Here is a 14,651-nt window from a genome sequence, read left to right as displayed (position 1 = left end):
AAAACTGGTTACTATAGCACAATTGACATGCGCAGAACCCATTATTCGACTTTGCGCATGTTTATTATGCTATAGTAACCATTTATGTCAAAAATAAAAGGGTCGAAAATTGGCCATTTTTCGAAAATTTCCCTGTACTATAGTACAAGGATTTTTCCAAAAATTGCCAATTTTTTACCTTTATATTTTCGATAAAACTGGTTACTATAGCACAATTGACATGCGCAGAACCAATTATTCGACTTTGCGCATGTTTATTATGCTATAGTAACCATTTATGTCAAAAATAAAAGGGTCGAAAATTGGCAATTTTTAGACGCTTTTATTTTTCGATAAAACTGGTTACTATAGCACAATTGACATGCACAGAACCCATTATTCGACTCTGCGTATGTTTATTATGCTATAGTAACCATTTATGTCAAAAAATGAAAGGGTCGAAAATTTGCTATTTTTCGAAAATTTCCAAAAATGGCCAAATTTCGACCGTTTATTTTTCGATATAGCTGGTTATTATAGCATAATTGATATGCGCAGAACCTATTATTCGACTCTGCGCATGCTTTTTATGCTATAGTAACCATTTATGTCAAAAAATAAAAGAGACCTTTTTATTTTTCGATAAAACTGGTTACTATAGCATAATTTCAACGTGGTATTGCTGTATTACGGTGGCCTGTAAGTGTCATTGCAACTTTAAAAAAATATCACTGCAACTTAAAAAAAATATCACTGCAACTTTAAAAAAATATCACGGCAATTTTTTCAAAAAAAGCCACGGCAATTTTTTCAAAAAAAGCCACGGCAATTTTTTCAAAAAAAGCCACGGCAATTTGAAAAAAGCCACGGCAATTTGAAAAAAGCCACGGCAATTTTTTCAAAAAAAGCCACGGCAATTTGAAAAAAGCCACGGCAATTTGAAAAAAGCCACGGCAATTTGAAAAAAGCCACGGCAATTTGAAAAAAGCCACGGCAATTTGAAAAAAAGCCACGGCAATTTGAAAAAAAGCCACGGCAATTTGAAAAAAAGCCACGGCAATTTGAAAAAAAGCCACGGCAAATTAAAAATAAAACATCACGGCAAATTAAAAATAAAACATCACAGCAATTTAACAAAAATACCACGGCAACTTAAAAATGAAACACCACGACAAAATAGAATTGAATCACCACGGCAAATTAGTAATGAAACACCACGGCAAATTACAGAATGCCACGGCGGAAAGTTGCCGTGATATTATTTGAAAGTTGCCGTGACACTTATAGGCCACCGTACTGTATAATATACAAGTTCACACATAGTTTAAAGATGTATTGTCCCCCTGAAAAAAATAATTTTTGTTGAAAATTCCATTTTAATGTAACATAATAGTTATCCACTTTGACCAAAATTTGGATCGAAAAAAAATGTAATTTAAAGCAAAAAATGGTCAAATTGGCTGCCAGCCAATGGATTTTTGGTTGAATTTAACCATTTATTTTGTCATTTTATAAGTTAAAACATTACTTTTTTTTCTATGAAAGTGATTAACTTTATCAAAACTACAAAATAACATATTCAAAGTCTGATTTAAATAATCTTCATTTTTCATGTTTTTGGGGGACAATACATCGTTAATGTTATATACGCTGGGCCAACCTATACAGGACCCGGTATTCCCAGACGGTCTCCCATCCAAATTTAATTCCACAGCCAACGTTTTTTACCTTCGTTGATTTCACGATAATCGGTGTTTCAACGTAGTATTGTCGTAGTCCACACATAGTTGTAATGTTATATGCGCTGGACTATACAGGACTAGTATTCCCACAACCAATGTTGTCTAATTTCCGTGATTTAACAACAACCGGTGTTTCAACGTGGTATTTCCGTATATACAAGTCCACACATAGTTTTATTGTTATATGCACTGGACCATGCCTATAGATAATAATGTAACTTTCTTTAAAAATATGTTTTACTCCTTGTTTTGCTTTGTTTGTTTGTTTATGAGATGAATAAATAAAAATTATGTTATGTAGGACCCGGTGTACCAGATGGTCTCTCATCCGGGTTTAATTCCACAACCAACATTGTTTAATTTCGGTGATCTGACGAAAACCGGTGTTTCAACGTGGTATTGTCGTATGTACAAGTATACAAGTCCACACATAGTTTTAATGTTATATGCGCTGGACCAACCTATACAGGACCCGGTATTCTCAGACTGTCTCATTCAATATTATTTAACTTCGTGGATCGGACGAGAACCGGTGTTACAACGTGATATTTCCGTATATAGGCCTACAAATCCAAACAGTTTTAAATGCGCTGGATGGACTAACCTATACTGGACCCGGCTCACAATGTCACACGATTCATATGACTGGGTTTATGTTCTATTGAACACAGTGTTTCTAGTTCATTATGTTCTTATGTTGTTTTTGTTTGGACCACACCACTATCGATTCAAATGCGAATGATCAATGAATAAATAAATAAATGTATCATTCAATCATTATAATCATTTTACTACACTGTTACAAATGAATGAAAAAGAAAAAATGATGAATGAATGAAACCACAGAATAGGAGAAAGTATGAAAGCTGAATTTAATATTCATAAAGCAAGGGTATGTGCTCTCACCAATTTTATTCTCAATCTTCCTATTTTTTGTAAAACTTCTTCGTGATAGTAACTTTACTTTGGTGTTCAAATGAATGGTATTTGGATGGGTGGCCTTTTCTGAATCATTATAATGATGAAAAGGAAATAAATGTTAGAAATTGCAGATACATTTGGTAATGAACAGAGATTAGATTTTAATCACGACAAATCCAATGTTGCCAACGGCTGCTGGTAAACGCATAAATAAAAATAAAATTTGAAAATTGGGGAAAAGACAAAAAGAGGTAAATAGCTACAAGTACTTGGGCGTTTAAATCACATCAAATTTAAGAGATCACACACATTATGAATATTTCAAACAGAAGGGGAACCGAAAAATAGCTTATATCAAGGGTATTATATCTAATCTTTATCATGTCAACAGAGTATATTATGGTAATATACGTTGGCAGTCAATTGCATATATAAATCAGAGTGGTCAAATAATCTATTACACAAAACGTACATAAACGTTTATTCCAAATTAAAACCTGAACCAAAATTAGAAAAATATATTCTTGAGAAAAAAAACAAATTGTTATGGTGCCATTTTAAAGTTTAAGGCTAAATCAAACACAATAAAACTTTATTGTAAAATAATTCCTCACAGGTTCACATAATTTATAAGACTGGGTTTGTGTTCATAGTGACTCATAGGGAACACACCACCATCGATTCAAAGGCGAATGATCAATGAATAAATAAATCAATTCATGCAATCATTATAATCACTACACTGTTATCTAACACAGTTACATCTACAAATAAATTCGAGAAAGAAATGGAAAAGTACAACTCATGAACTCTGAACTTCTGCTTCTCATTGCATTGTTATGCATGATTAATTGAACGATTAATTGAAACAGTGCAAGGTATTTTTTTTAAATTATGTAAATGAAGTAATTAAATTATGATAAATATATGTAAATGAAGTAATAAAGTAAAAGAACTTTATAATATTATGGAGGAAATAAATAGATTTCCTCATTGACAATACAAAGGATACAACAATGTATGTTTTAGTCAGAGCGACAAGAAATTGGATGGCAAAAGCTAAAAACCTGTTGCATTTGCATGTCTTTGTAAATATTGCTTCTTTCATTTTTAAATTGATTGAATAACAGTATTTGAAGAAAAAAATAGAAAGAAAGAACGAAGAAAAAGAAAGTTCTAGCTAGAGGTTGGTTTACGTTGAGCCTGAAATACAGTATTCAACTAAGAAATGAATACGTTAAGAAATGAATGTGTTCAGAAGGTGTTAATGAATGTGTTAAGAAATGAATGTGTTCAGAAGGTGTTAATGAATGTGTTAAGAAATGAATGTGTTCAGAAGGTGTTAATGAATGTGTTAAGAAATGAATGTGTTAAGAAATGAATGTGTTAAGAAATGAATGTGTTAAGAAATGAATATGTTAAGAAATTAGTAAATAAAATATTTTGTTTAAAATTGACTAAAGTTTTGACCAAGCTTTCCCTGTAACGAACTACTCCATCTTTTATTGCGCTAAAACAACAAATATACCGAGTATACTATGTATGTATCGATAAGTCTAAGAATTAATCTTGCGACTACTTTCTACATCCGATTCCTTGTAGTGCTTTAACGTCCTGGCGGATGGATCGTCTGTGTTAACCCACTTTGGCATCCAGAAGTATGGAATCCAAGATGAACGGTTTGGATAGAACCGTTCAAATATCTGACGATAATAATATGCTTCTTTAGACTTTGGCGAATTGAATGAATATATTTTAGGAGCATCTTCAAACATACTATCGGTCACCTGAAATTGTTAAAAAATATATGGATTATAGAATACAAAAATAGAGTAGTAACAAATTTATAATTGTGAAAAAGGTGGTCTAGGCAGAGGTTACATCACCATCGACTGGGGAGGGTAGGGGTTCTTGTGGGAAAAGTCTTGGGGGAATTAATGGTTTGAACAGGTTAAGAATTTCAAACAAAATATGAAAAAAAATAAAAAGAAAGTTCTAACTAGAGGTTGGTTTACGTTGATCCTGAAATACAGTATTCAACTAAGAAATGAATACGTTAAGAAATGAATGTGTTCAGAAGGTGTTAATGAATGTGTTAAGAAATGAATGTGTTCAGAAATGAATATGTTAAGAAATGAATGTGTTCAGAAGGTGTTAATGAATGTGTTAAGAAATGAATGTGGTAAGAAATGAATGTGTTAAGAAATGAATGTGTTAAGAAATGAATGTGTTAAGAAATGAATGTGTTAAGAAATGAATGTGTTAATGAAAAAACTTGAACCATGTCCCTATGTTACAGCTGTTAACATTTGCTTAGTAGAGAGCTTCATGGCGGCAGTAGCAAGCTACAGATGCAGATCTTGATGTTATAACACCTACAGTGTATTCTGACATGCAACATCTATAAAAAAAAAGACATAACACTAAAATAATCACATGTTACCTACTTTAGTTTCAATATACTCTTGTAGAACTTGGTACCAAGATTTCTCTGTAGATGACACTCCATCACTAAAGGCTTTTTTCGGTCTCCATAAGATCTCATCTGGTAACAGACCTGATTCTTCAAATGCTTTTCGCACAATATACTTCTCTATTCCATGCCTTGGCGTGCGTAGTACGGGTGGTATAGATAAGAAATTAGATACAAATTGGTGATCTAAAAATGGGACTCGAATTTCTAATCTGAAAACAAGAAAAAAAGAATGTTAAATTTCTTTAAGAGGTATGATATTGGTAGCTCTGCATTGCATACTATGTAGAAGCTTGCAGGGCCAACTAATTCAAATAATGGATATAATTAGTTATAATGTTCTTAGTCTTCATAAAGTTATCTACTTTTATTAGTAAATTAAAATAAATGAAGGAATAATATACAACTTAATAAAAATAAATGTATTCTAATACAAAGTCTGGTTAGCATGTAATAATCAAAACATGCAATGCAGGTGAATGTACAGATGATTAACTCTGAGCAATTAGCAATTTAAGTGACTTTCTATTTTCTAGCACACAACCATACACGGCACACAAACATAATATTAGTTGATGGTTATCTGTCTGTATTAAAATCTTTCAGTCTGATATGCTAATGTAAATTTATTTTAGGCCAACCTAAACCTGTTTGAATACGATAATTAAACTATCCTATAGTAACCATGTTATGTGTAGCATCAATCGCAATATATATTTTTTTTACCCAAATGCAGATGTTGTCCTGTCCCCTCTAAGGACATCAAACAGGTAAAGATCATCCAATAGTCGTCGGCTTTCATTATCTGCGTCCTGCTAATGTTTACTAATGATATGATGGTATATGGTTAAAATTATGCTATTAATGAAGGAAAAACAGAAAATAATGAAAAAAGGTAGAAAATGTTTAGAAATGAATAAAGGTGCTGGTGAACCACAAAAAAACTTCATTATTTATTTATTTGTTTTGAATGACACATTTGTAACAGTGGCACTTGCACTTGAAATAAACAGAATAAAGTACAGAAAAATATATTAAGAAAAAAGGAATAAAAATTACAAGATTGAACTCTATAAAAGAGGTATTCCAGAAGGAAAGTTAAACACATTATGTACAAGACAAAACAATCCCACAACACCCGATCCTCTCTAACACCCAAAAGCATTTCGCAGTACCAGTCCTTACTATGATGCACCCCATGCTTAAATTAATATACTTTAATACAATGTTTTAATGTTAAGGAAATTAAGGAGATGAAATAACCAGAAACCCCATAAAATGATAAGCATAAATAAATCATAAGATAATAATTAGCAATGCAGACAGCGAAAATAGGACGTTGAATTGATAATTTCATTTTTACATGAATGGAGCAATTTGCCGGAATTAACCCTTTGTAAAACAAGAGTGCTACTAATAATAAAATCAACTACCATAGTTGGGGTTACGGTGTGCTTTTATATTGTAAACAAGAACCACAGAAACGGTACTCGGAAGCTAAAATTTTCCTTCAAAAGATTTAATCTTTAAACAATTGTTTGGTATTCCATGTTTTTAATGTAGTGCATTTCCAATTTTCCAAAAATGATCATGGAAGAAGTCTTCTTTGCGACTTACCAACAGAAGCACGTACAGTTGTGATATCATAACTCTCCAACGATTTGATAACATCTTCCACTGCCTCAATACCTTCTTCTGGTGTGAATCTGATCTCATGGTGTTCACTACCAATGTGTGCCGCTACTTTACGAGCAGCAGTCACATCCGGACTTCCTTCCATGCCGATGGAAAATGTCTGTATAGGGTAACTTACACCTTTTTCTTTTGCTAACTTAGCAACCAGAGCGGAGACTAGACTAGAATCTAAACCACCTAGAAAGAGGATACTGTATGTTTTTATCAAGTCATTATTCCCCATTTGTCTGAAATGGTTGGTTCTATTCACTCTATATTTAGCGTATAATATGTAGTTGATCGCGTGTGTCTGTTTCTTTGTTAGCAGGATTACTCAAAAAGTGATTGCACGATCTTTACCAAAAAGAAAATACAGATAGAGGACCACTCCGTTCAATTTTTGAGGCAATCAAGACCAGGGTCCCAATTCTGGACCACTTTTTTGTATTATTTTCAGACCTGCTAATGTTAACAGATAGGAGACAATTTTCAAACGCCGGCGAGCAGTCTTAAAGTAACAAGTAAACTGAAATTGCATTGTCCAAACAACTTTAACAAATAAATAAATATATTTTTCCCGATAAATCTTATGTAGGAGAATTTTTACAGTAGGCGGATGTATGCACTCTCAGAGTGCCGTTTTAGTTTGTTAATGTGTTTATACTTCATTCCACGATCTTTTTGGCTCTTCCAGAAGATAATAAAATAAAGTAATAATCTACTGTAGTAATGATAAGGATGTTTTCTTTCTTTACATGGTATAATAAAAAATTGGTTTTTCCATTAGTGACTTTGCTTGTTAATTCTCCATAATTATTGGATGCCGTTTCTGTAAGATTCCGTTTTAACATTTAGGTTACCTGATAAAAAGCAGCCAATTCTTCTGTTGGCCATGAATCTTTTTCTTACAGCTTCAGTCAACAAGAGACGGATATTAGCAAGATGCTCATTCACTGAAATGTAGATTAGCTGCAATTACTGTAAAACCCAAAATGTTTGCACAGCCTTACTTCAAAACGATCACGAAAATTAAAAGAGCGCGAAATTCAAGACGATGTTATTTTAGATATGGAGTTGTTTACAGAACCTGAGCTTGGCCATAGTTGGCCAATTACTGTCTAGTCCCTATTACATATGGACGAAAATATGAATAAAATAGTTACGAGCAATATTGTGTATTCTTTGAAATATTTAGGCTCACCAATTATTTATATTGTTTTGTTTTAATTAAAATATAAAAATACATAACCTACTAGGCCCTACTCAGTCTACGCCTCACTCAAAACAATGCCGTGGAGGATTGATCACTAAAAAATAGTTTGAATTGGAAAATAAAAGAGTTTACGACATTTTTTAGGTAGATTTGTATTCAATGTACACTGTATTTTTTGACGAATACTTTGTTCATCAAATCTAAGTGTGTAGTCTAACCCTTCTCAGTACAATTGTAATCATTTTGGTACTCCATATATAAGGATGTGTGCAGTACGAACAAACAAACACTTTTACAAATTCTCAAACTCTTAAAATATAGATAGCTTAAGAGTATATTTTCAAGATTTGTGTGAATAAATTTCATGAACAGCCGGTTCAGTATAGCTCAAAGAACGTATTCAAGAAAACTACCTGTTGGTTTTGGTGTTTTGGTTTCTAATGCCCATTTTGGTGTCTCATCATATGAATGAAATTTGTGTCGACTAACAAACATAGCTTTCCCATTCATTAACAAGTCATACTTCTCGTAGTGAGCAGGCGGGAACGGCTCAATTTTGTCACAGTCATGTGTATTCTCAAGTCCAACAATGCCCTTGGCTTCAGAGCAGATTACAAGCATGCCATCTTCCAAGTACAGACGAAACATTGGACGAACACCAATGGTATCACGTCCGATAAATACCTGAAAAACATTATACAGGATATAACAAAGATGATTTTCATGATACAGCGTCACATATCAATTCTGTATCAATGAAATGATTTTAATGTCAATGCCATATACCGCACCTACTACAGTAGTGGTAGGTACCTACTATAGTAGCAGTAGGTGTCTACTACAGTAGTCTGTAGGTGTCTACTACAGTAGCTGTAAGTGTCTACTACAGTAGCTGTAAGTGTCTACTACAGTAGCTGTAAGTGTCTACTACAGTAGCTGTAAGTGTCTACTACAGTAGCTGTAAGTGTCTACTACAGTAGCTGTAAGTGTCTACTACAGTAGCTGTAAGTGTCTACTACAGTAGCTGTAAGTGTCTACTACAGTAGCTGTAAGTGTCTACTACAGTAGCTGTAAGTGTCTACTACAGTAGCTGTAAGTGTCTACTACAGTAGCTGTAAGTGTCTACTACAGTAGCTGTAAGTGTCTACTACAGTAGCTGTAAGTGTCTACTACAGTAGCTGTAAGTGTCTACTACAGTAGCTGTAAGTGTCTACTACAGTAGCTGTAAGTGTCTACTACAGTAGCTGTAAGTGTCTACTACAGTAGCTGTAAGTGTCTACTACAGTAGCTGTAAGTGTCTACTACAGTAGCTGTAAGTGTCTACTACAGTAGCTGTAAGTGTCTACTACAGTAGCTGTAGGTGTCTACTACAGTAGCTGTAGGTGTCTACTACAGTAGCTGTAGGTGTCTACTACAGTAGCTGTAGGTGTCTACTACAGTAGCTGTAGGTGTCTACTACAGTAGCTGTAGGTGTCTACTACAGTAGCTGTAGGTGTCTACTACAGTAGCTGTAGGTGTCTACTACAGTAGCTGTAGGTGTCTACTACAGTAGCTGTAGGTGTCTACTACAGTAGCTGTAGGTGTCTACTACAGTAACTGTAGGTGTCTACTACAGTAACTGTAGGTGTCTACTACAGTAACTGTAGGTGTCTACTACAGTAACTGCAGGTGTCTACTACAGTAACTGCAGGTGTCTACTACAGTAACTGCAGGTGTCTACTACAGTAACTGCAGGTGTCTACTACAGTAACTGCAGGTGTCTACTAGCTGTAGTTGTCTACTAGCTGTAGTTGTCTACTAGCTGTAGTTGTCTACTAGCTGTAGTTGTCTACTAGCTGTAGTTGTCTACTAGCTGTAGTTGTCTACTAGCTGTAGTTGTCTACTAGCTGTAGTTGTCTACTAGCTGTAGTTGTCTACTAGCTGTAGTTGTCTACTAGCTGTAGTTGTCTACTAGCTGTAGTTGTCTACTAGCTGTAGTTGTCTACTAGCTGTAGTTGTCTACTAGCTGTAGTTGTCTACAAGCTGTAGTTGTCTACAAGCTGTAGTTGTCTACAAGCTGTAGTTGTCTACAAGCTGTAGTTGTCTACAAGCTGTAGTTGTCTACAAGCTGTAGTTGTCTACAAGCTGTAGTTGTCTACAAGCTGTAGCTGTCTACAAGCTGTAGCTGTCTACTAGATGTAGGTGTCTACTAGTGAAAGTGCCTATTGTAGCTGTAGGTATTCACGTAACTAGCTGTAGGTGACTACGTAACTAGCTGAAGAGCATCAGCTATTAACAAATTACCTTTTTGGCTTGTGTATCCAGCAGGCAGAATGCAAAGACACCATCCAGCATCTTAGCCATAAAATCAATGCCACCATGTGCATACAAGTGGATGAGAACTTCTCCATCACAGTTACTTGTAAAATCAAACTTGTATTGTTCACGCAACTAGGAAAACAAACAAAAAGTGTATAGCATTCCCTCTGATGGTATGGATAAAAAATATAATGTGAAAATAATTGTTTTTGGTCGACATTATGTGCTTTTGTAATTGGCAAGAATGATGAGAAAATAACCATAAATATTATTTTAATGTTAGAGTTTGTCTTGCCAATTGTGAACTATTAATATAAAATAATAAAGAGAAAGAAAGATTCTTGGAAAATATTTAGTAATAAATGTATTCTGATCAGATTCAGTCCTGCGACCTCTTGGTTAGTTTTAAAGATGTATTGTCCCCCCAAAACATGAAAAATGAACATTAAATCAACCAGACTTTGAATGTGTTATTGTGTAGAGATTTAATGAAGTACAAAAAAAAAAAAAAATGTTTTCACTTATAAAATGACAAAACAAATCGTTAAATTCAACCAAAAACTGGCAGCCGATTTGACTATTTTTTACATTAAATTACAGTTTTTTTCAGGTAAATACATTTTCGGTCAAAGTGGATAACTATTATGTTACATTCTTCCATTTGTTTTGGCTTCACAGTCGATCGAAAGTGGGTGAATCGCAGAAGAAAAACGAAAATATCAATTCGCGCGCAATGCATGTTGGGATTTATAGCGGGCCGTTTAAATTATTAGAATCGTGTTACTTTTTTCACATTTTAACAGCTTAAAGACAAAAAGATCTTCGCAATAGGACCATATAGTATTTATTTTTACGTTAAATGTAGCTGGTGACCGTAAATTACGATCTAAAAAACGTAGGGAATGGGACTTTAAAATGCTATTACACAGTATTTAAATTAAAGTTTATTTTTTTTAAATGTTGACTATATTCCATCACCTTTACGAAGTTGTATATTTCTCCATTGTACATCATCCATATGTGAGGATACGCCTTTAATCTCATTGGCTGCGTACAAAAATCATCCATAATAGAACCCAAACAAGCAGTTGGCTAGATGATAGACATTTTTAAGACAGAAGGCATCCGGGCCCCGATGCTTAATCTTGCCAGCACTCTCAATGTACTTGTGTACATCTTCATTGCTACCAAATATTGCCCAAATTCCGCACATAGTTTCTGTTACAATTTTAATTTCTGAAAATAAAGAAACATGAAATGTGTGCGATATTTTTTTATTATATCTGTTAGCATTTTTTTCCAACCACATTGTTTAAATGTGTCAAAGGTGAATAGCTGCATTGGATCAGGGCTTCTAGGAAATAATTCTATGATTTATCAAGTTTGTTATTATATTATTTGTATATATATTATATTATTTAATACTGCATTACTGTAGCACCCCAGGTGTGGAATATTGCTGGTTTCCATAAATAAGTATAAGATGTATATAAACACTCAATAGATATAAGTATTCAACAATTCAGTATTCAACAAAGTATAGTTTCCAATAAGGTATAGAGTCCAATAAGGTATAGCAAGCATTTCAACAAGGTAAAAAGGTAAAGTCAAAACCTAAGCTAATGCTAACGGCCGTGGTGCCCATCTCCATTTCCAGACTTCACTGAGTGTGTATGTCTGTGGGGGGTACGCCACTCCTCCCGCACAAACGAGTCTGATTTACCTTCCCAGTACTTTTTACATACCGGTACCCATTTCTATCACCTGAGTGGGGAGGAACAATGTGGATAAAGAATCTTGCTCAAGGACTCAACACTGCAGTGACCGAGCCGGGGCTTGAACCAACAACCTCTTGATTGCAAGTCCAATGCTCTAACCACTGCGCCACAGTGCTCCACTCAACAAAAGTAACAACAAGCTGAGCTCTTTCCTTGCTTACTTATACTTAAACCTACTTAATTGTTTTCAAAATATTTTGGTATGGATCGATGACCCTTGACCTACTTTACCATTTGCCAACCTGGTTATGCAATAACTACTCAATTAAACAGTTATTACAGATTAAAATCTGTTTTGTAAATATTTGTGACTTGTCCCTTTAGTTGAATTTGAATGAGGAACTAGGAACTAGAAACTATATAATCCAACTCCACAGAAATGTGTTTTCCCAACTTATTTTCTTTTGTACCTCATTTTTAACTCGCGTTTTCTATTAAAATATTTAATAAATTTAAATCATAAATATATATAAATAAACCCTTAAAAAGCTCTTTCCAGACATATCATTTTTATTCATTTGGGTGCATAAGAAATAGTATATTTTTAACTTCAAAGATACGTCACTTTTTGAAATTTGCCGTAACGTTTTTCATTGTATTCGCTAATTATAAACGGATAAATTCATGTTCATTCAAGTGTTTCTGATCAGTAAATTTTTCTAAAAATATAAATTAAGTTGCAATACATTATAGTTGCATATTTTATATATTTATTCGTAGTTAGTTTGTTATGTCAGATGAACAAGGTGACTATAAAAAGCAAGTTTTTGTATAGTAGTATTTAATTTTTTTTTATAACATCAGTATTGTTTTAATGTTTTTTTAAATTAAACAAGTACCAGCCAATTTAGCCTAGGCTACTCCTAGGCCCTAGCCTATATATGGTTTTACTTACAACATCCTGGCCTTCTTCAAAAATCTGATTGTTAAAAAACCAAATTAACACACCCTAGGCCTAGGATATTCAATAAAATAGATTAGAAGCATGCTTACCTACTTCTGGTAAACCAGCATCTGCTGCTGCTGTTGCATCATCCGCGCTTTGCTGAAAAAAACATACAATTAATTACAATATTACATTCCAAAGATCGGGTGTGAGACTTCCTCATATGAGATCAAACGATTGGTTGCATGCTCCGTTTTCATGGATTAATGATTTTAGAAAGTCACGTGATTAAATACATTACTAATTGTTAAGCACTATCTTTTCTAATATACTGGCCATCTATATGACCGTCATAGGCCTATTGTAGTATTTGTTTTAAAATAGCCGTAACTATCGAATTTAATATCAAAACACTCCATAAATAACGAAATTATCAAGTTACTGAACATGACTGTTCAGATTATTAGAGTTTTGTTCTACTGTGGTCACTGAATGACTTTCAACAGAGTATAGTAATGTACTAATCGATGAATAGAAAAAATGTTAATGTCTACGCGGAATAAGTTGTATCGCAGCGCCATCACTCCAAGTGAACTATGCGACAGTTATGGTTCCCGGCTTGATAACTCGTTTACTATATCTAGCCTTCAATGAAACTACTATAAATGAAGACTTAAAAATAAATACATTTATAGGATTAACTGACGTTTGGCGTATTGAGAACATAGAGTTAGATGGATATAATCAATTTGGAATATAGACCTAGTTGTCGTGAAGTCGGTAGAAGCGGTGGCGTTGCAGCGTATATAAATCAATCGTTGGAGTACAGGCGGCTGGAATTTTCGGTGTGTAATTCTGAATCATTCACTGCAAGCCAGAGTCCAACCAATTTTTAAAACTGAGAAGATAAAGAAAGAACGGTAAATTACCGTCCTATCTCAGTTTTACAAATGCTTAGTAAACTTATTGAAAGATTATTTTAAGAAATATAACCTATTTTATTTTCATCAATATGGATTTCGTAAAGATTATAGTATAGTAATCAGTGTTTCATAACAATGTCATTGAACAATAAAAACAATCACAAGATTACTATAATATTCTATAATATATACTCTAATTATTAGTATTACTGTGATATAAAAATCAACGAGCTTATACCTGGATCCAATAACCAAATCCATTCCTACTAATCACGTAACTTCAACATGGTATGTTATCCAACTATCTTCAACATGGTATGTTATCCAACTAACTTCAACATACGTATGTTATCCAACTAACTTCAACATGGTATGTTATCCAACTAACTTCAACATTGTATGTTATCCAACTAACTTCAACATGGTATGTTATCCAACTAACTTCAACATGGTATGTTATCCAACTAACTTCAACATGATATGTTATCCAACTAACTTCAACATGGTATGTTATCCAACTAACTTCAACATGGTATGTTATCCAACTAACTCCAACATGGTATGCTACCTAATAAGACAAAGCTGTGTATCAAAGAGAAATAATTACGTTGAATTCATTTTTGTTGTTACAAATAATGTACTATAACAACTTAACTAGGTAATGTATTCATAGTAACACTGTAATATATTATTGTTGTATAGAAAATATCTACTCACAGTATTGGCGAAAATCCACAATTTAAAGAAATACGGTATATAACATG

General features: G+C 33.6%; 1 pseudogene across 1 annotated transcript; it reads right to left on the bottom strand.

The window, feature by feature from the left end:
- Positions 1 to 4,194: 4,194 nt before the first annotated feature.
- Positions 4,195 to 14,189, bottom strand: LOC144851558 (asparagine synthetase [glutamine-hydrolyzing]-like; annotated as a pseudogene). Its single transcript, XR_013614194.1, has 11 exons — positions 14,126 to 14,189; positions 13,727 to 13,862; positions 13,072 to 13,123; positions 11,279 to 11,536; positions 10,286 to 10,432; positions 8,416 to 8,686; positions 7,650 to 7,742; positions 6,648 to 6,987; positions 5,842 to 5,930; positions 5,090 to 5,327; positions 4,195 to 4,429 (listed from the first exon to the last, which is right to left on the bottom strand). The product of XR_013614194.1 is annotated as an asparagine synthetase [glutamine-hydrolyzing]-like (transcript).
- Between the last annotated feature and the right edge of the window lie 462 nt (positions 14,190 to 14,651).

The sequence above is a fragment of the Antedon bifida genome, chromosome 9 (assembly GCF_963402885.1).
Source record: "Antedon bifida chromosome 9, ecAntBifi1.1, whole genome shotgun sequence".
NCBI classification, from domain to species: domain Eukaryota; kingdom Metazoa; phylum Echinodermata; class Crinoidea; order Comatulida; family Antedonidae; genus Antedon; species Antedon bifida.
The sequence above is the reverse complement of the archived record's forward strand: the minus strand, read 5'-3'. Positions and strand labels throughout refer to the sequence as shown.